At 56.7% G+C, this 21414-nt stretch overlaps 1 protein-coding gene across 1 annotated transcript in view; it reads right to left on the bottom strand.

Annotated features, from left to right (window-relative positions):
* Positions 1 to 21414, bottom strand: part of ZNF469 (zinc finger protein 469) — a 250436-nt gene that overhangs the window by 122570 nt on the left and 106452 nt on the right. The window contains exon 3 of the mRNA XM_024978913.2: positions 1855 to 1957. The gene's annotated coding sequence lies outside the window, so the exon portion shown is untranslated. The remainder of the gene's footprint in view (positions 1 to 1854; positions 1958 to 21414) is intronic.

Raw genomic sequence — 21414 nt, 5'->3', positions numbered from 1 at the left:
GGGACGATGAGGACCCCGTCAGTCATCAAGAAACGCAAACTCCTCCACGAGGGGATGGGGTTGGGGGGGCGGGCCTGCCCGGAGCACCATCCGAGGTGAAAGGACGGTGCCTCTCGGGGCTGTGAGTCCACATGCCTGGACCACAGGCTGGAGTCAGCGCCCCCACCCAAGGCCCCAGGAGCCCCCGCCCATCAGCGCACCTGAGACTGTGGTTCTGGACAGGTGGCAGAAAAGGCACCTGGGGAAGCCACAGAGACCCCACATACCCCAGCGGGCCACACAATGGCCCACACACCAGGCCCCACGGCCCCGCCCAGAGTCTTTCTCCTGCTTCCCCAGGCTCGGGCAAGCTGAAAGCGTGGCAGGGAGTGCCCACGGACTTGCCAGCTGAGGTCGCAGCCTGTGCCGTCTGTGTCCTTGCTGATGTGTCACGTCCCACCCCTCCAGCGGCCCGCGGATCCGTCTTACTTCTTGATGCACTTCAGAGGAAAATGGCAGACATCCTGATGTACCATCCCTGAACACTTCAGCCGGCACTGCCCTAACTAGACTTCAGCGTTAGCTTGTGTTTTTCTAGGGAAAATTTTCTGTGCAAAACACACACTGTAAGGGTACCTGTCGAGGAGCTTGACGAAGGCAACCCCCCCGAGTGACCGCATCCTGTCAAGACAGAGGCTGTGTCCCTCACCCAAGGGTCCCTCGTGCCCCTCCCCCTCCCCCCGGCTGCTCACCCAGAGTGTGCCTTGGTGAACATCAGAGCTGAAATGACCCATGCGTGCTGCAGAGCCCTGAATCACCAGGAACGGGAAAGCAGGCTGGCAGATTTCGTGACATAACCAGTTGGCTGCATTCCTGAAAGAGTTGCACAGGCCCTCCCCTTCCCTCTGAGTTATGAGCCACGATGCTGCGGTCCTGGCAGTTCAGGGAGCAGCTCTGTTTGAGGCTTGCAGGGAGGACCCCCCAATCCCACAGATCCGATCAGAAACAAGCCAGGAAGCCACTTTCCAAGGGCAGGTGTATAGACAGTGAGCAGCAGCATCCATCCCCCCGGGAGTGCAAGGCGGGCTCGCCCGGCACAGGGATGACCGCCGTGGGCAGGGCCACCTCAGACACCTAGCGTTAGGCCCTTGCTCACTGTCTGCACGGCCCGCGGGCGGTCATGGAGGCTCCCCCGCCAGGCCCAGGGATGGCCCTGGGGCTTCTCAGCACAGCCCCTGGTGAGCACCAATGCCCAGCCTGGCTCCGGGCATCACCACGGCTTTTCCTTCTGGGGCTCGGGGTGAAGGGCAGAGCCGGAGGCAGTGCTCACCCAGGGCTCACCAGCGCTGCCACCCCTCCCTCTCCGTGGACAGAGCCAGCACTGCCCTCTGAGCCCCTCCCAGCAAACACCTCAGACGAGACAAGCGTCCTGTCCCCGGTCCACTGTGAGAGCCACCAAAACGCCTGGATCACGTCTCTTCATCCACAACCATCCCAAACCGAGCGCCGACATCAGCTCAGCACTAACCTGGAACCACGATCTGTGCCACACTGACTGGAGCTCAGACACTGGCTCAGCTCTAACCACCTGCTGATGAGGACGCACACCTGACCCAAGGACGGACACCGACTCAACGCTAAGTGCCCGCCTGTGGACACAGACAATCACCTGCTGACGCACACACAGACCTGACCTGAGTACAGACACTGGCTCAACCCAAGCACCTGCCACGTGGACACAGAACTGACTCACCTATGGACACCAGCTCAGCGTTAACCACGCACAACATAACCAGCAACGATAAAGAACAAGTGAAACAAGACAGGAAGTGGCGGCAAATCAAACTCCAGACAGAAAAGGAAGCCGTCCCCTACCTTGTGATCCCTGGACACAGGCCGGTATCTCCGCTCGAGGGCTGTGCGGTCCACCCGCCTCTCCGGCTCCACACGGCTCTTCTCTCTGGGCCGCCAGCCGACCCTGTGAATAACACACGAGGGTTTAGATGGGACACTCAGGAAGCAGCCCCAGGACTTCCTGGTGGCTCAGTGGTAAAGAATCTACCTGCCAACGCAGGAGACACGGGTTCGATTCCTGGTCCAGGAAGATGCCACATGCCTCGAGGCAACGAAGTCTGTGTGCCACAACCACTGGGCCTGTGCTCTGGAGCCCGTTGCAACTGGAGAGTGGCTCCCCTGACTGCAACTGGAGAAAAAGCCTGCTTCCCGCAACAAAGACTGAGCACGACTGAAAAAAAAAAAAGCAGCAGCAGCCCTGGGACAGCGCGGGGCTCAGGAACCTCCACACCCAGACCCCTGGGCATGGGGGTGGGGTGGGTGAGGGGCCCCGCCGGACGGCCCTCCCACGCCATCCTCAGGGGTCTCCCTCAGGTGCCTGTCCCGGGACCCACCAACCCCCTCTCCCCCACCTACGTTTGTTGTGCACACTTCCCCATAGTCACACCCCAACGAGCGTGGGCATAGACGGTCATCGGCGGGCTCGAGGTTTCTACGGCAAGGTTTCCATCACACCATCCTTATTTCTCTACCCTGTACCCCCTGGAGATGGCTAAGTCAGCAGCAGATTCTAGCACGTTCTTGTGGGTCACTGCAGTGTCCCTGGGAAGGGGTGTCACTCGGGGGACAGTGACGTCACTGCCCCTCCCCCACGGGCGCCCCCTCACTACTCTGTGTGGGGCCAGCTGAGGCCCCACGATGCTCTGTGACGGCGGTGGGGAGGGCTCCCGGGACCCTCCTCTGTGGCCTCTGCTGCCGCTTCCTCCAGCCCCTCTGGCCCCGTGTCTTCCTGTGACCTTCCAGCCAGCAGCTCATGGTCTGGGCCCCTCTGCCTCATTGTCTCCCCCCACCTGGCCTCTCGATTACTCCTCTGACTCATCTAACGCACTAGCCCTTGGTTCCCATCCACAGTCCCTGCAGGTTAGGAGGAAGGAAGGAATCATGGCCTGTAACAAACGCCTCTTAAAAACTGCACTGGATTCACAGGCAAGAGACGGGTTCCATCCCAGCCCCTGCACTGGCTTCCGAGGACGCCCGGTCCTGCGCCCTGTCTTTCAGTGCCTCTTTTAGGACATGAAGGTAAAGACTCGTGCCTCCCTCAGGACTGTCGTGGAGACAGAGACAAGTTGTGAGGATGTGAGAGGTTCCAGGCCTGAGAGGCTCTGGAGGTGACAGCCGCCTGCCCAGCAGCTGCCAGCCTCACCGGGAGCCCACGCAGGACTCACATGCCCGTGGGTGTCCGGGGCCCAGTCTGATTCTCCACGCTTCACCTGCAGCCAGTGTCCAAATGAGCGCTCATGAATCTGGAGCGCCCCCCGAAAACCTGCCTTCCTGCGCTCCGGTGAGGTTTCACATTTGAGAAGCAGACGGGGGCCCTCCTAGCACAGCCATGCTCGCGGAGCCACGGGTTCATCCTTTCCAGGTGTGTGCCGGCTCCCACCACTCTCCTCTGATTTATCTAGGATCATTTGGACTGTCAGCGAAACATAAAAAATAACTGCCTGCAGAGGCCAAATACACTGCAGGCTCCTATCTCACTTGTGGTCTAATTAATAGTTTCCAGGTCGCCATGGCCCGTGGGAACATCTGGGCCTCGTCTCTCCAGTCCACAGATGTAGAGGCCGGGCAGAGGATGGGCTTCAGGGACCCCTTCTCACGCTCATTCTTCAAAGCTGTTTGTTCCTTTTTAATCTTTAAACTGGAGAACAGTGGTGTGCATGTGTATGGATATGTTTGTAAAATAGCCCGGCTCTTTGCTGGAGGGCTGGTGGCACCCCTTAAAATCTGTGGACCGTGTGGGACCACGAGGGCCTTCTCGAGACCCTTGGAGACAATGGACGACTAAAGACAGTATTCTGAGGCTTCCAGGAACCGCAGTCCTTTATTCTAAGGCAGCCCTTCTTTCGATTAAATCTTTCCCAAGTATGGCAGACACACAGAGGCATCCAGCTCCCCACACTGCCACACCCTGGACACGCCTGTGGACCAGAACCCTGACAGGAAGCACAGCGTGGCCCCGCTGCCCTGGGGACCAGTCCAGCCATGGGCACGGCAGGTTGTCAGTAGGGTCGCTGTGCTGGTGGAGTCAGTGTGTAGCTCCACTCATTCAGCACTGTGAGATGCATCATCCTTTCATTTATAATTGTGGTGAAATACACATGGGGTAAGACTGACCGTCCTGGTCACCGGTCAGTGGCACCAAGTACATGCACAGTGCTGTGCCTCCATCACCCTCGTCTGTCCCCAGAACCCCTTTCATCTTGAAAACCCCAAACTGTCCCCACTAGGTATACCCCCATCTCCCCACCTCGGCTTTCTGTCTCCATGGATCTGACTGCTCCAGGGATCTCATATCGGTGGAACCATACAGAATTTATCCTTTGGTGTCTGCTTTATTTCACTTAGCACAGTATCCTCAAGGCTCATCCATGTGGAAGCATGCGTTAGAATTTCCTTCTTTCTGGGGGCGGACGCTCCACTGCACAGATGGACCACGTTTCGTTTATCCATCATCTGTCAGTGGGTATTTGTGTTGCTATGCCTCTTGGCTGTTGTGGACAGTGCTGTTGTGAACACAGGTGTACCAATATCTCTGAGACCCTGCTTTCAATTCTTTTGGGTATCAGTTCAGTTCAGTTCAGTCGCTCAGTCGTGTTCAACTCTTTTGGACCCCATGAATCTCAGCACGCCAGGCTTCGCTGTCCATCACCAACTCCTGGAGCCCACCTAAACCCATGTCCGTCGAGTCGGTGATGCCATCCAGCCATCTCATCTGTCGTAAGCATGCAGTAAATAGAACTGCTAGATCATATGGTATTTAATTATGCTTTTAATTTTTTGAGGAACTGCCATGCTGTTTTCCACAGTGGCTGCACCACTTTGCATTCCCACCAGCAGAGCACCAGGCTTCCAGTTTCTCCACATCCTCACCAACACTATTTTCTGTTTGTTTGTTTGTTTGTTTTTTAATAGGACCCCCTGGTAGCTCAGCTGGTAAAGAATTTGCCTTCAATGTAGGAGAACCCCCTGGTCCCATTCCTGGGCTGGGAAGACCTGCTGGAGAAGGGATGGGTTACCCACTTCAGTATTCTGGCCTGGAGAATTCCATGGACTGTATAGTGTATGGGGTCGCAAACAGTTGGACATGACTGAGCAACTTTCACTTTCATCCTGATGGGTATGAAGTGGTATCTTGTGATTCTGATTTGCATTTTCCTAATGATTAGTGATGCGAAGAGTTGACTCACTGGAAAAACCCCTGATGCTGGGGAAGATTGAAGGCAGGAGGAGAAGGGGGTGACAGAAGATGAGATGGTTGGATGGCATCACCGACTCAATGGACATGAGTTTGAGCAAACTCTGGAAGATGGGGAAGACAGGGAAGCCTGGCGTGCTGCAGTCCATGAGATTGCAAAGAATCGGACACAACTGAACAGCAACAATGATCAGTGACGTTGAGCATCTTTTCACATGAAAGATCTTTCCACATTTTTTGTGTAAATTCTGTCTGCATAGATGTGGCTTCCAGCACAGGTTACAATCAACAGGGCTCTGAGAATGTAACTGGGGAACAGTCTTTGTGAGCACATGTAAGCATCATCCACCTTCAACTCCCAGGAGAGGAGTGGGTGGAGAGAGAGGGACTTTTCAAAACTCTTGCCCCTTTTTCTGTTGGGTTCTCTTTTCCTTGTTGGTTGGTAGGAGTTTTGTGGAAATACATTCTGCATAAAAGTCCTTTATTGACTGTGTCCTAACAAATGCTGTAAAAAAAAAAAGCTGTGACTCTTCCTCCAAAGGTCGTTCCTTCCGCTGCATGCATCATGCCGACCTATCCATCCCTCTGTCTGTCCATTCATCCCTCCATCCACGATCAAGATCCCTGCTTTGTTTAGATCCTGAAACCACCCCCCTCACTCCTCCTGAGACCCAGCAGACTGCTGCCCCAGGGGCCCTCCTTCCACGGGCTGCATAAGCCCCCCTCCCAGGGCACCGAGGCATCTGCGGGCTGGTCCAGGTGGCCGTCCACCCCTGCTGTGACCTCGTCCCTTCCCGGGTGCTGGGAGCGCCCAGGCCCTGCACCTCTGGCTGTGCCGGTCCTGCTGGATCTGCTTCCCTGTGAACTCACCGTCCACAACCTGTGTAGCCATCAGAGCCCCTTGCCCATCCCACCCTGGTGACGAGGACCCAGGCCCGTCCCAAGGTTCTCGTATGCACTATTTGTTGCAGAGTCTGTTATTAATGAAGACAGATGACAGTGGCCGAGCTTGGCTGGAAGCCAGCCCTGGACTAGAGCCGTCCACGACTCCTCCCAGCAACCCTGTGAAATAGGTTCCCGTGTCACCCCACCCTACAGGTGAGGACCCTGAGGCCCAGATGGGTAGAGCAGCTCTCCCCAGACAACACACTGAGCAGACTCCACTATTCCAGAGCAGCTGGCGGCCTGGCACGGGGAGCGGGGGCACACCTGAGTGGTCTCCACATTACTGAGCTGAACACCAGGAAATGAATGAACTAAGCGATGAAGCCTGCAGCAAACAGCACAACCTCAGAGCCAGAGGACAAAGTGTTAGCACTAAACGGGGGCCTTCCCATCAGCAGGGCCACCAGGGACCAGACTGTTCTTCCTGTAAATGAACAAGAAGAAGGTAAAAGCCAAGAGGAAGATAATGAGCAGAGAAAAAGAGCCTGGGAATTTTCCCCTAAAGCAAGCATGATTGCTTTGGACACTGGGATCTGGGCGCAGTTGGAAAGACATTGGGTTGTGATAAGTGTTTTATTTTGCTTGCTGCCGGCACAGGGGATAAAGGCTGTCTGGAGCCTGGAGCATGAGGCCGTGGAGAAGCTGAGGTGATAAACAGGCTGGGTGAAAGCTGCCGCACGCCCGGCCCGTGCCCCAGGCTGTTCCCACTTCTGCTGATGTTCACGGTTGGGCTCTGGCAGAGGTTGTCCTGGCAGCTATCACCGAGCCATCGGCGCACGTTTCCGGGGGCCCTGCCTGCTCAGTGCTGCGGGCGGATCCTGAGCGTCGAGCACAAGCCGACTCCCTGGCTGTCTGTCCTGATGAAGGATGCATCCATCCTCAGGAAGGTGGCGGGGTTGGGAGGCTGGGGGCTGGGGTGCAAGCCCCCTTCGGCCAGGAGGTCAGTACTGTGGGCCCTGCAGAGGCTGTTGAGTGTAAGCTGCTGTCGGGGGTGGGGTGGGGAGGGGACACCCCTGAGCACCCTCTCCTGCTGCTGGTCAGATCCCCACCAGCACCCAGTCACCTGGGATCTAGGATTTGAGAGAAACGCCCCCACTGGGCTTGGAGTCTGCTCCCTTGAGAGCTCTGGAGGATGGCAGGGGGTTCCTTCCATGGGCTTCCCCCTCAGCCAGCAGGAGCAAGAGTGGGAGGCGCTGAGCAGGTGCCTGCCCCCGCTTCCCCTTTGGATGGTCAGAGGGGAACTGCCCACTGACCTGCCACACCCACACCCACTGGGTCACCACCTGGCTCTGGAGTCCCAGCCGGAGACTCACCAGCTGTACTGTGGCACCTCCTCCATGGCTTCCTGCGGCTACCCCTCCCCACCCTGATTCACATGCCCCGGGCCAGACAGGTGCCTGGAAATGCCCGTCAGCTCAGTTCAGCTCAGCATTTTGAAGCACACGCCTGAGGCAGCCAGAGGCCACTGACCCAGAGCCCAAGGTCCCCGGTGGCCAAGGGGGGAATAGCCAGGGGAAGACGCGGGCGTGTGGCCGGTGGTGGGGGGCAGGCGGAGCCCGGCTGGCAGCCCTTTCCCAGTGATACCTGGGGCAAGCCAGTACCCACTGTGGGTTCACCATGACACGCACCTCCTCAGGTGTAGACTGGGCAGAGAAACACATCAGGTGAAGGAGGGAGGACCAAGGAGAAGCAGGATTTGAAGAACAGAGAGGCCAGCTCGGCGAGATGTGGCCCTGGGGAAGCCTGGCCCTGAGGGCTCTGCCCGCCGAGGGTCTGATGGCCAGGGAAGCAAGGACCCACGCTTCACCTTGGGAACCAGAACGCCGGACACACCTCTGCAGCCCCAACACGGGCTCAGGGAGGGAAGCAGCAGCTAGTGAGCACTTGCTGTTTACCCAGCGCGGGGTGTCAGCTCGGTAACCTCCACGGCACCCCACAAGCAGTGTTGCTCTTGCCCCCGGGGCTTGGAGTAAATGACTCGCTGAGGTCACCACAGCAGCCTGGATGCCAGGGACCACCTAGAATGTTCCATCTCGGCCTCCGGACCTGTCAGGAGGGAGGCTCAGGCAATGCCACAGGGAGGCGCCCACAAGCGTCACCCAAAATGATGGAGGGCAGCCCTGCGGACCCTCAGGGGGAGCTGGGCACATGCCAGAAGGACAGGACGAGTCCGATGGGTCGGAGAGCAGAGCTTAGCCATGGATGCAGGCGCTACACAGGTGACCGCAGTCCTTCCCGGAAGCAGATAAACAAATGCTGGGGGACGGTGCGATGCCAGAGGATGAACGTAGAGGAGATGACAGGAGTGCACCCGAAGCAGGAGGGACAGAGCAGCGAGGAGGGGACACGTGTGTGATAAGGCGCATGCAGCCGGGGGGCGAAGGAAATCAGGAGATGGGCGGGGGGTGTATAGCGAATGGTTTTCTCGTGGCCTGTGTATCTGCAAAACTTCACAGTAAGATGTGGAGAAAAGACAAAAATAGGGAGAGGGTTGGGAAGGAAAAGAAATAAAAGAAAGCACCAAAATTTGAACCTGGGGGAGGTAGAGCGGACTGGCTCCTCTGTCCCCACAGCTCAGTCCCCAGCACAGACGCCCCACGGGCTTCAGTGGATGGGGCAGACGGCTCAGACTCAGAGGCGGGGTCCCAGGAGGGCTTGGAGCCTGGGATTGATAGAACTCTCAAACACTCGTGCCTGGGGACACTTGCCAAATCTCACCAGGTCAGGAGGACCCCCCAGGGCCTGGGAGAGTCACCATGACCTCTTCCCTGGGGGAGCACAGCAAACATGCCACGGCTGCAAAGACCAGTCAACAAAGAGTCAAGAAGAAATAAGGTGAGAAAGCACCATCAAGGCCCAGCCAGAAGAACACCCACAGAGCCAAGCGGGGGCCTTTCCTTGGAGTCTAGGCAGAGCCCCTGAGGTCGGGCCCCATACAAGACACAGGAGATTCAGTTGAGGCCAAACCCATCCCCAGAGCAATGTTATGCTTCCCTCCAAAGGCCCCCAAAGACCCCACTCCCTAGGAGCCCCCACGACCCCAAGACCACGAAGACCTTGTGAGGCCTCCCCCACCGTGGGTCCCAGTCCCCCCATGTCCCTCCCCGCAAAGGCGGAGCTGCCGTTGCCTCCCTTCCTGCCTGGGGTGAACCCGCCCCACCCCGGACTGCCAGCTGCTCTCCCTCACTTCCTCTCCTCCTTGCTCCCCCTAGCCGAGTGGCCAGAAGCCCAGTGGTCAATTTGGTTAAAAAAACATTAGCCAGACAATTAGTTGACACCATCACTTGCTGCCCTTTCTCAATTAGCCCGGAGGGTCTGAGGGCCCCACAGCATGATGCGGCCCAGGGACTAGTCCCTGCTGACTAGCTGGGGCTGGGTCGAGGAGGGACCTATGACTCTGTGGGCCCTGGAGCAGAAGGCAGGAGAGCACGCCCTCCACGGGGCGTGGTGTGGCATCCTCTGTGAGCCTGGGCCCCTTGAGCATCCGACCACCACCAGTCCTCCTGGTGCAGATGCCCAGCATGGGGTGCCTGGGTGGGGAGCTTGGCTGTGGGAGCCAGGCCCTCTAGCCACACAGCTCTTGCCATACGGTGGTCCGTGTGCCGGACACTCCTCTGAGCCGCCGCACTGACCTCTGACACCACCCAGCTGTCATGATGGTCAGTTCCACACAGGCTGGGGTTGGGGAGCCTTGGCCGCTATCTTATGGGCCTCTAAGGGGCTGAGGCCTCGGTGCAGGGAAGACCACCTGGACAGGGCTCAAGCTAAGAGGCCTGGCGAGCGGTCTGCGGGAGGGACACTGCCCAGGCAGTCGGGCCCCACAGCAAATCCCCCGTGTCAGCGGAGCACATGGGACTCTGTCCGAAGCCCAGAACACACCCCTGCCCCTGGGAGCCTGTGTGCAGGGCAGCACAAGGAGGAGCCCGCAGTCAGCACTCACCAGCCCTGAGAACCAGCACCACTCCTTTGGTGGGCTCCTAGGGGTGGGCACGCCTGTCCGTCTGCTGCCCCTGCTGGGCGGGGGACCAGTTAGGGGAGCAAAGATGAATTCCAGACCCGCTCCTGCAGGGTGGTGTCTAAGCTGCCCACTTGTCTCCCCGAGCTGGTCTTAGTGACTCTCAGCAGAGATGTCCTGACACCCAAGCTCCTTAGGGGACCGGCTTCCTGCACTTCCTGCCCTCTGCCCCGCCCTGCTCCCGCCCAGCTCCTCCCCAACAGCCCACCACCTCCCTCCGCTCAGGCAACTCCTGGTGAGCAGGACTCAGGCTAAGGGCCACCCTTGGAGAAGACACTTGATGGTCACTGCTGACCCTACACAGGACCGTGCTCATCACCACAACTGTTCAGCTGAGTCCCGCAAGAGAAGCTGTATGGTCAGTGAGTCCCAGCCCAGCCTCTCCTCGTGGGCCCCTCCTGGGAGGGTCCTGCTCCATGCAGAGGCTCCCAACTCTCTGCAAACCTGGGGAACACGGGGCACGCAGCCCCTGACTCCAGGGTCTAACATGTTCCGGAAGAGACTCTCAACCCACATGGTCCCGATTCTTTTCTCCATTTGGAAGACTGGATTTCACAGGGTTATTCGCTCCACTGTCTCTGACGGCATGGATCTGTGACCAGGGGCCCCAGCCCATCTTGGGCTCAGAGTCCTTCATTTGCCAGAAGCTCTGTTTTATTGCCCTTTGAATAATTTCCCAAGATAAACCCTTGAGAGTTTCCTTGTAAGCACTTAGGCCTTTGTTTATAAGGATCTTAGATCTCCTAAGAGTGTTTAGAACTCACTGAAGCATCCTCTTCCTGCCCACCACCACCTCTCAGGGAGCTCAGTGGACTGGAAGCTGTCCTCGGTCTCTGGGATCCAGGGTCCCAGGAGAGAAGCACCCAGTCTGGAGCCTTTGCCTGGGTGGGGGTGGGGTGGCCCGGGTGGGAGTGGGATGGGGGTGGGGATGGGGGGTGGGAGGCCCCCCTCTGCTCCATAGGCTCAGGCTGCTTTCCCAGAACAGAGGTCCCTGGGGAGGGCCCACTCCTCCTCCTGTAAGAGTAAGCTTGCAACCACTCCTGGCCTTCATGCCCCCATGAGAGCCAGCCGCCTACCAGCCACCTGCCAGCCACCCTCCCCAGCCTCCTGAAAAGAAGGGCCAGCTCGCAGGGCCCCGCCCTCTACCTCCTCTGGGCTGCCCGCCCCCTCTCGTGATGTGTTGAATGCTCCTGCCAGAAGCCTCTGGAGCCTGCCCAGCTCTTTTGTTATTTCAGGTTGCTGTGTTTCCAGCACAGATTCCCGTAGATTACCACCGGCATGGAGCGGCCTCTTCCATCGGAGCCCTGTGAGCCTGATTCCGACCTCTTAGTACCCGACCCCCAAGCACAGAGCAGTGCGGTTGGGGGGCAGAACCCAGCGAGAGGGTGGGTGGCAGTACATGGCCACGAGGGGCGTGTGTCCTCGGCCACCAGCCTGGCGGCTCTGGGAGCCGTTCCCTGAGATTCTGAGAGCAGGCAGCCCCAAGTCCTTGTGCACCGGTGGCCTCAGGGACACCCACAGAAGGCTCCTCTGGTGGCTGGGGAGCCCCAGGATCCCATGGGCTCTGGCCCCTCATCCTCCAGGCCTCCCGCCTCGGCCCATGGGAACGGCAGCAACCTGCTGGCAGCCCCTCAAACAGGCTGCTCCCTGGCGGGCATACTGCACATGGGGCGGGGTCCTCAGCAGGTGGGATGCATGAGGGCTGGGGTCGCCACCGTGGACACAGACGTGCTGGTCCATTTATCCTCTGTGTTTCCAAGCCCCTCCAAGCCGGTTTTGGGGCCAGCACTGTGTGAGGCACAGGGCCTCCATCCTGGATGGGGGCTCATAACTTCAAAAGGTCAAGGTGGGCTTTTCCCCGAAGGAAATGAGCCTGGCTGACCCTTCTGGACCCCCTAGAGTGTGGCCCCCTGCACTGCACCCCCTTACTGTTGGCCCCAGGAGGCCATGAGATGCATGAGGATTCTGGTCCCCATGTCAAAGTCACAGTGTCCTCCAACCTCTCCAGACCCCTCCCAGGTTACACTGGAGAAGCCCCTGCAGGAAGGAGGCCCTCCATATGCTGGCCCAAGGCCCCCACTTTCAGCTGAACCCCAACACAGCTCATCTTCTCCAGCTTCTAGAGGCTGCAGTCAGTCCTTGGCTTATGGCCTCATTGCTCCAGTTTGTCTCAGATCTCTGCCTCCTTCTTATAAGGGCCTTCCCCTCCCCCTGGATGATTCAGACTAATCTTCCATCTCAAGATCCCTAATTCAGTCACATCTGCAAAGCCCCTTTTACCAGGTCACATTGCCAGGTCCAGGGAGGGGGCTCTATTTTCTTTCAGGGTCATTTATAGGTAGGTTCGGATTTGATAACAGAGGAAGGAAATGGTGGCATTTAGATCAATGTCATAGTAAATAGGGGGCCACTGCACATTACAGAGAAGAAAAATACCCAGAGTTGAGTGGGAAGGTCTGAATGTCTCCGAGGCCCAGTTCCTCAGGTGTACAGCAGGTGTGACAGTGACTCCTGCATCCTGGGGCGAACATGAGGAGGCTGCTCCCGACGTGTTTCCTCTGCTAAGAGGTAGCTCCATGGGCTGGGTTGGGTCCTCCCCATTCATTGCTAAAGCCCCAGAGTGTCAGCTGCTTTGTCACCATCGCAACCACCGCCACTGTTATTATTATTAATCCAAATGCCTCAAGACCCTATAGTTTCTAAAAGAAACAGAGGGTTCAGGCCAAGTGCTACAACGCTTAGCATTGCTCCAGCAGCTCGACCCCGAGGATGTCTTCCCTCCCACGTCCTGCCGGAAATTTCAAGCCCAGAACCTTGAGTGAACTCGCACTCCTTCTGGGCTGGACCTCCTCCAGTCCACGGAGCCAGGGCCCCCTGCCGCGGCGGGGAAAACTGATCAGTGGCAGGGGACAGAGCTCCTGGGCCTCAAGGTGAGCTACTGAGCTATGCTGAGCCATCTCTTTCCTTCCAGGAACTCTTCCTTGAACAAATCCAAACATCATCCAAGTGGTCCTGAAACTGCCCCTTCCTCTGGGACCCAGTAATCCAGAGGCACTGATGATGCTCCCTCAAAGGCGAGGGTGGCACCCAGTGACTCATCCACACACATGAACTGCCTGGGTCTAGGCTGGTCCCCTGCAACTTTTCACCTGTCAAAGCCTTTTCCCATTGTTCTGTGCTAGATTCTACCGAAATAACCTCCGCTTGGGACACAATCACACATTTACTTATTTTATGGATGTTTCCTTACATTACAGAGGGCACGAGAGCCCTGTGCTAGCAGAGAATTCAGAAGGAAAAGAAACTTCTGGACCATCATTTTGGTTTATCTCATTCTGAAACCGAGGAAAGGAAAGTGTTCAACAAGGAAAGTGATCCTAGAGCCTTCCCTGCTATCTCACACACACTCACTTTCCACAGAGCTTAGCCCCATGGTAGGAACAGGGTTTGGGGGATTTGGCCCAAAGTTGTAACCTCCCAAAACCACATCTGCACAAGGGGCTTAAAACAAGCAGCTGCTTTACGGTTGTGGAGATGAAATCAGGGAGCACAGGGCTGCGTGCAGAAGCTGCTGGCACATAAAGAGCATCGATACTGTTGAATGACCGTTATTGAGTTTCCTCCCCTGGTTTAGCACCCGACTTAGCACCACATTCTCACTGTTTGGACGCGTGATAAACACCTGAGGAATGAAGGAGACCACAAGCACAGCCTGCATCTACACAGCAGCCAAGAGGGACTGGCGACTTGGTTGTGAATGACAGCTTGTCTTAAATTGGTTGGGGCCAATGTCCAGGTTTGGGGCTTGTTTCCAGTACCAGACATTAACAAACTGAGAACAGGATGCATGTTTATATGTCTAGGTCTTAAGGAGCTGCTGAAGATTCTACTTTGAAACTCCAAAACATTATGGGGAGAAATTAAAGAAGACCCAGATAAATGGAGAGATATACCATGTTCATGGATTCAAACACTCAATGCCCTCATGATATCAATCTTCCCTCAAATTTATCTATAGATTCAAAGCAATAAAAATCACAGAAGACTTCCGTTTTAGGTAGAAATTAATAAGTTGTCCCTAAAAGTTATATGAAAATGCAAAGGATCTGGAATAGCCAAATGGTCTTTAAAAAGAATCACAAAGAGCTACACTATCTGACACTAAGTTTTACTATATACCTATGGCCATCAACAGAGTACTTGTGTTGGAGTGTGGAAAGGCAAATAGTTTAATAAAACCAGAAAAAAGAATTCAGTCTAATATACACACATAGAGGGAAATCAGACTGGATATGGGTGCACCCCTGGAAAGATTGTGGGGGCAGCGAAAGGAAACTCACCCAAGACTCATAACACAGAAAAGCACCACCTCCTCCAGGAACCCATGGTTCCAGCTCAGCTCTGACAGCTCAGCAGTTTTGCTTGCACAGGTAGCTTTCTCTCTGGGCACCTGAACTTCCTCGTTGTTAACAGGCAGGAATTGAGAGAAATGATTGCAAAGACAGCTCCACAGTTCTGTTACACTGAGTTCATCAATGTGTTATAGAAACACAATTAACCTACCACCTCCCCATCTCCAGCGCTATTCTAGCATACACTCAGCTTCATAAATTCTACATAAAGTCAAATTAACTGGAGGAATTTTTAAAGAATACTGCAACTCCTGGAGAGAGAAATTGGAGCCATAGTGGGGATACTGCAAAATCCACAGCATCCTTGTTTTTGCCATGATAAGTATCCAGAGTAAGTGCCCCGGCACTCCTGCCAACCCCAGGCCCCAGGCTCTCCACTGAGCCCCAGACCCACTCATCACCTACCACACGCCAGCTCTGCAGGGTGCAGGTGACAAGTAACATTCTGAAGCTGGGGGTTCAGGAAGCAGGGAGCACAGGGAGGGTGGGGTGGATGAACCGGGGCTGGAGTTGGGTGGAAGGAGGCCCGGGGAGGCAGCATGTTTGTGGGGTCGCCCACACAGCTGTCCTCTCTGGGGGTCACAGATGTGTTCACTCATCCCTTACTCATCCCAGGGAGCTGCCTGGCCTTAGCCCTGGCGTTAGGCGACCCAGTCATTTATTCAATAAGCTGTGTCATACTCTTTCTGGCCCCATGGACTGTGGCCCGCCAGGTTCCTGTCCGTGGGATTTTCCAGGCACGAATACTAGAGTGGGTTGCCATTTTCTTCTCCAGGGGATCTTCCCAACACGGGTATTAAATTCACATCTCCTGCTTGGCAGGCAGAATCTTTACCACTGAGCCACCAGGGAAGTCCCAGGGGACCCAGTTGAAGTTGACCTTGCAACGGCAGGATTAATGTGATGTTCATCCTCAGTTTCCACTGGGTACAAGAGAGACAGATCCACACTGACCCAACTCTGTCAGGGGAAAAGCAATTCCAAGCACACTCACTCCCTCACTCATTCACCCTGTCACCTCCATCCTTCGTATGTGCTGTTCCCTCTTCCTAGAACAGTGGTCTTCAAGGTGAGGTCCCTGGACCCCAGCATCAGCATCATGGGAAACTTGTTAGAAATCTAAGTCATGGGCTTCATCCTGACCAGTGGATCAGAAGCTCGGGCGTGGGGCCCAGCCATCTGGGTTTTAACAGGTGCTCTGCAGACTCAGATGCACTCTCGAGTGGGGACCACTGTGCCAGAACATCTCTTCGCATCCCCCTCTGCCCAGCTAACACCTACTCATCTTCAGCACTCCCCTCCTCCAGGTAGTCAGTGCCTGCCCTAACCCCTCCCTCTTCCCTCACTACTATCCCTGATGCTGCTCCTTCTACTTCTCTCCTGGGGGGAGGAATGTAGAATGAAGGAGTAAAAGAATACAGACTTTAATGAGTCTTTTCTGGGGTGGAGCTGGGTCTGTGAACATGAGTGAGCTGGAGTTCTCAGTCCATATTGGGAGGCAGAGAACAGGATGGGCTCTGGTGGCCACCTTAACCGCTTCAGTGGGGGGCACCAGAGCCCCAGCCTGGCTGTGGCCCCAGCTGGAGAATGTCCAATTGTCACAAGCTGTTCACCCTGGCCCCCGTGGTCTGACCAGGGGGCCACTGTTCACTTCCTCGCTCTTCGTCTTGGGGCTGCTGGTTGAGTGGAGAGTCTTGGAGCAGCCCTGATCCAGGGTAAACAAGCTTTGACAATTCAGAGAAATGGCCTAAAAATAGGCTGGAGGCTTGATTCATGGGGGGAAGGACACTTGGGGGTGAGAACCCCCTCTTCGGGGCTGACTTATTCGGGCCTGTCGGGGATGAGGAAGGTGGTTGTCATGCGGTGACTCATCTGGGAACTCAGCAGTGACCACTGCCCACGAGCCTCTGATTTTTCCCAGGCAGCTGACCTCCCAGCCTTGGACACAGCTCCAGGACCCACAGAGGAGATGGCGCAGGGGGCATGGGAGGACTGGGTCCAAGGTGGGCGAGGCCTGGGGCTGACACATCCCTCCCCCACCCCCTGCTCCTGAGGACCTGCAGAGACCAGTCCATCTGCCTCACTGCTTCATCCCCCAGGTCCTGACTAGGGTCCGCCCTGAGCTCCTTGTGCTACAGGGCCTGGCCCACGACAGTACCTCTGCGGATCCTGGGGGACGTCCTCATGGGAAAGGTGGTGGTCTCTTCAGAACACACTCCTGTCCTCATGGCAGTGAGCCTCCAACAGCAAAACAAAAAGGCCAAGCGCCTGGACCTGGGCCAGGGGGCACGTGTAGTCTTCTGGGAAGTCCTGGGGTTGGTTCACCGTTGTCCTTTCAGCACTGGTGTGCAGGGAGAGGGTCTCCTCTTGTCTTTGGCAGTAGTTTCAAGTCTCCTGGGGCAGGTTGGTTTCTGTGCTTCCCCAGATCATGGGCTTTCTGAGTGAGCCACACCCCTGAGCCCAAACATGGCCTGGTTGTCACAGTGAGGTGCTGCTTTATGCTCATCCCTCCATCCACACACCCATCTGCCCATCCATCCTCCCATGCATCCAATCATCCATCCATCCTCCCATCCACACAATCATCCATCCATTCACCCACCCATCCTCCCATCCATCTACCCATTCGTCTATCCACCTATCTATTCATCTACCCATCCAACTTATCCATTCAGCCACCCATCAACCCACCTACCCATCTACCCAACCATCCAAGGAATGCAGATGAATTGGCTACTCTGAGCCACTCCCTACATCTGCCCTGGGAGCACCAAGCTGATTGAAATGCTCTTCCCCTGTGTTCCCCTGGAACCCAGGTTGGAAAGGACATGTCTGTCCTCGAGAAGTGTAGTCTATGGGTCCGTCAGTACACAGCTACAGAGCAGAGAGCAAGCATCAAGTATGATGGCAATGGAGAGGCACCCATGCTGCCGGGGGGAGGCGGGGGGACCGAGGGAAACTTCCAGAAGGAGTTGTATATGTCTTGCGTCCCAACTGAGGTTCAAAGCCACTTGCAGACAGGGCCTGGATGCTGTCCACATGGACGCAGGACCACTCAAACATTCAGAGGCTGTGTCCATGGTACCAGCAAGGCCCGCCTCAGGTGGGTGCCCGGGGATGGAGCTTCCGTGTGGAGCCAATGAGTCAGCTGCCAGCCGAGGACACGGGACTGTTTTTCCAGCCTCCGAGAGCCACCTCCTGCCTCTTGTGCCATTATAAGCAGTGACTTAAGCATCTGGGGAGCGGATACAGGGGACTGCAGACGGCCTGGCCGGGGCAGGGACGAGGATGGGGGTGCGGAGGGTAAACATTCCCAGCCCCAGTGAGCGTCTCCCCACGGGGGTTCGGTGAGCAAGTCAAATGGCTTTTGTTCCTTTTGTTTTTGCTCATTCCATAAAGGATTTTACTTGACTCATGATTTCCCAGCTGGCTCCTTCTGTAGCTTAAGAAAGCAAGAGTGAATAATTGCTCTGGCTTTTTGCTTCTTGGGTTTTTTCCTTCCTTACAGGAATGTGTAAACACCCTGAGGTTTTACAGACGGGTTGCCAAACCTCGTGTGTTAGAGACTCCACATGCTTTCGGGCAATGGCTGGCATCCTCGCCGGAGGAACTGGGCTGACCCTTTTGGCAGGTTACTCTCACCCAGCCGTCAAGGACCATGGCCTGGGGTGCGCTGGATCATACCCCGCCCTCCACTCCCCCCACTGTATGTGTTGAAGTTCTAGCCTCCCGGATCTCAGAATGCGACTGTGACTGGAGGTAAGGCTTTTAAAGAGGGAGTTTGGGTAAAATGAGGTCATTGGGGTGCAGCTATAATCCAACATGACAGGGGTCCCCATGAGAAGAGAGGATAAGGACCGTCTATCTGCAGGAAGAGAGGCCTCAGAGGGAACAAACCTGTCGGCACCTTGATCGTGGACTCCAATCCTCCAGAACCATCTGAGGATAAGCTCCTGGTGTCTAAGCTGCCCATCTGTGGTGTTTCCTCAGGGACACGAGCCTCCGCCCTCTTGCCACCCCCACGAATAGGCAGTAACCCCCAGGCTGGGTGTGGCAGACAGGCCCCATCCCTTCCCACACCCCTCCCGCTCTGGGGCATATCCAATCCCTCTCAGCTCTGGGGCGGGGACATGAGGGAAAAGCGGGCCCAGCCGATGGGGGAGCCCAGGGAATCCCACATGGAGACAGTGGGTGAGGAGGACACTGTGTCAGCCTGTGCCCAGGGCTGGATGGAGTGGAGTGACCGAGCTCTGGAAGACACCCCCCCAACCCCACAGCTCTCCCTGCTGTCCCCTGGGCCCCTGCCCACCTTCCTCTCCACCTGGAAACCACCCAGGGCTGGCCGGCCGTGAAGGACATGCGGGTGGCAGAACTGTCCTCCCCTGTGCTTCCCACACAAGTCACAGCTTGATGAAGCAGGTGGCCCCCGTGGCAGGTCTGAGTGGTGGTGGAGGCCAGCAGAGCCAGCTGACTAGGTCTGCGGCCCCCAGAAGGGCATCTGTATGGGCTGGGCAGCCGCTGCGGGTGGCAGGGGTACAGGCTTCTCCACTGGGCGCAGGGCTGATTAACCTCAGCACTGCTGACATCTGGGGCCTGAAATGAATCATGACCCCCAAAACATGCTGAGCCCCAGATCCTCCCAGGAGAGGTGCCAGGGACTCTCCCTCAGGGCCCCTACCCACACCACGACCTCCACTCTGGCCTCCAGACCGAGAGGATCAATTCTATCGTTTTAAGCCCCTGTGTGTGGTCCTTTGGTGTGGCAGCTGCGGGAAACTCATAAAGGGTACAATTCTCTATGGGGCCGTCCCCCGACTGGGTCCTTCCCCAACAGAGGGTGCCAAGAACATCCCTGGCCTCCACCCACCAGATGCCAGCACTGCCCCTTCTCAGGTTGTGACGACAGAAATGCATCCAGACGTTGCCAAGTGTCCACAGGGGCACAGCTGCCCCTGGCTGATGCCCCCTAACAGAGAAGGAAGCTGCCCAACAGTATGGGGCCACACTCACACCTGGGCCAGCCTGCCTCCTCTAGGGCCCACCCAGCTGGATCTGGGGACCCCAGCCTTCATTCCAACCTGTCTGCCTCTGCCCTGTGTTCTCTGTCCCAGAATGATGGCACAGTGGGCCTGTGGACACTTGTGCCCAGACTGCGCCCTTTGAGGACTCATGTCCTGCTCTCGGCCGAGACTCAGGCACACTTGCCAAGGGTAGGGGAGGGGTCCAGCCTCCCTATCCAGGTGAGTCATTCCTGCTGGGCAATGCCCCGCCTTTCATGAGGCCCACGGTGGGGTTGTTCACAGACCTAAGGACACTGGGCACCTACCTCCACTGCCTTCCAGCCTCATCTCTGCTCCTCTCCCATCTTACCTGCTGCAGCCAGGCCGGTCTATCTCACAGCTGCTTCGAGGACCACCTGTGTCATTACTGCCCAGGTGACTCCTGGGCCCCACCCCAGAGTCAGTTCGCTCTCGACCCAGCAAACTCCTACTCAGCTTTCAAACCCCATGTGAAATGGCACCTCCTCAGAATCCTCAGAGGTTCTGCCAGGCATATGTACCTCATTCTCACTCCACACTCACCTAATATCTTGTCAACAACTCTACTAAACCTCTGAAACACTGGTGTGTGGGCTCTGTGTGTGGTTTCAGTGTACCCCTCTGACTGTGTGTATGAGTGTGTCTGTGAGTGTCCTTTCAGTAGAGCAAGAGCTCTGAGATGGCTCTGTGCACACCTGCATAACACGACTCAGCGCCTGCTGTGTCACTCAGGAATTGTCACAGGAATGTCCATCTTTGGGGCTGTGTCCCTGGCCCTCCTCTGGGCTCTCACAAGAAGACCCCAGTTCACGTCCATTAGCGGCACAGTCAGCCATAGGCTGAGGACACATGACGTCTAGGGCCCACTCTTTTGAGCCTCCCAGGCCCCAATAAATAAACTTCTCATGAAGCCACGGAAGCACTTTTAACCCCCGCCGCTGCCTTGCAGATGCACATCCACAGCTGAGCGTGTGAGCTGACATGTGCTGTGCAGACATGGACGTGAGCGGATGAGTGTGTGAGAGGCATGTTGAGCACATGTGCCTGTGAGTGTATACATGGCATGTGCATAGGACGTGCTGGTGGGAGATGTGTGTAGACGTGCATGTGCACAGCTGTTCCAGGGCCACGAGGATGCTGGCAGTCTGGGTCTGCAGGAGGAGAGGCCCTGCTGTAAACTGGGGAAGGCTGAGGGCCCTGGTGCAAACTGGGGAGAGGCCACAGGCCAGGGAGCTCAGGGCTTTTCACACCAGTGTCCTTCTCTTTCCAACAGCCCCCGAGCCACTAGAGGGAGCATGATGGCTGCCAAGAGCCACGTGGCGCACCTGTCTCCCAAACAAGGAAAGGTTCGCACCTCCCCCATGGCACTGGCATTGGCAGAGACCCCCCTGTGCCACCCCACGTTGCCTGCGCTGCTCCATCCCAGCTCTGAAGACACTTCATGATGCTTTTGGTCGATGCCTCTGTATCCCGTAGACCCCAAGTTTCAAGCAGCATTTATTACCACATTCCCCTTGTTCCTGGCCCATAGCACGTATATAACAGGGGTTGAGGCTGAGTGGTCAGTACACCTTGACGGCTGACCCACACACAGGAGACCCAGCACTGCTCTGGCCGCCGGCTCTGCCTTCTCATCACACGAGCATCAGAGGAGCGGCATGACACTGTCCCAGTGTTCCTCAAGAGGTCCTGTCTGACTGTCAGGGCAGGACTGACGGAATGGAGTACTTGTGACACCATCCCAGATGACCCGGA

The sequence above is a fragment of the Bos taurus genome, chromosome 18, assembly GCF_002263795.3.
Source record: "Bos taurus isolate L1 Dominette 01449 registration number 42190680 breed Hereford chromosome 18, ARS-UCD2.0, whole genome shotgun sequence".
Taxonomy (NCBI): Eukaryota; Metazoa; Chordata; class Mammalia; order Artiodactyla; family Bovidae; genus Bos; species Bos taurus.
Note: the sequence above shows the minus strand (reverse complement) of the source record. Positions and strands in the feature narration are given on the sequence as shown.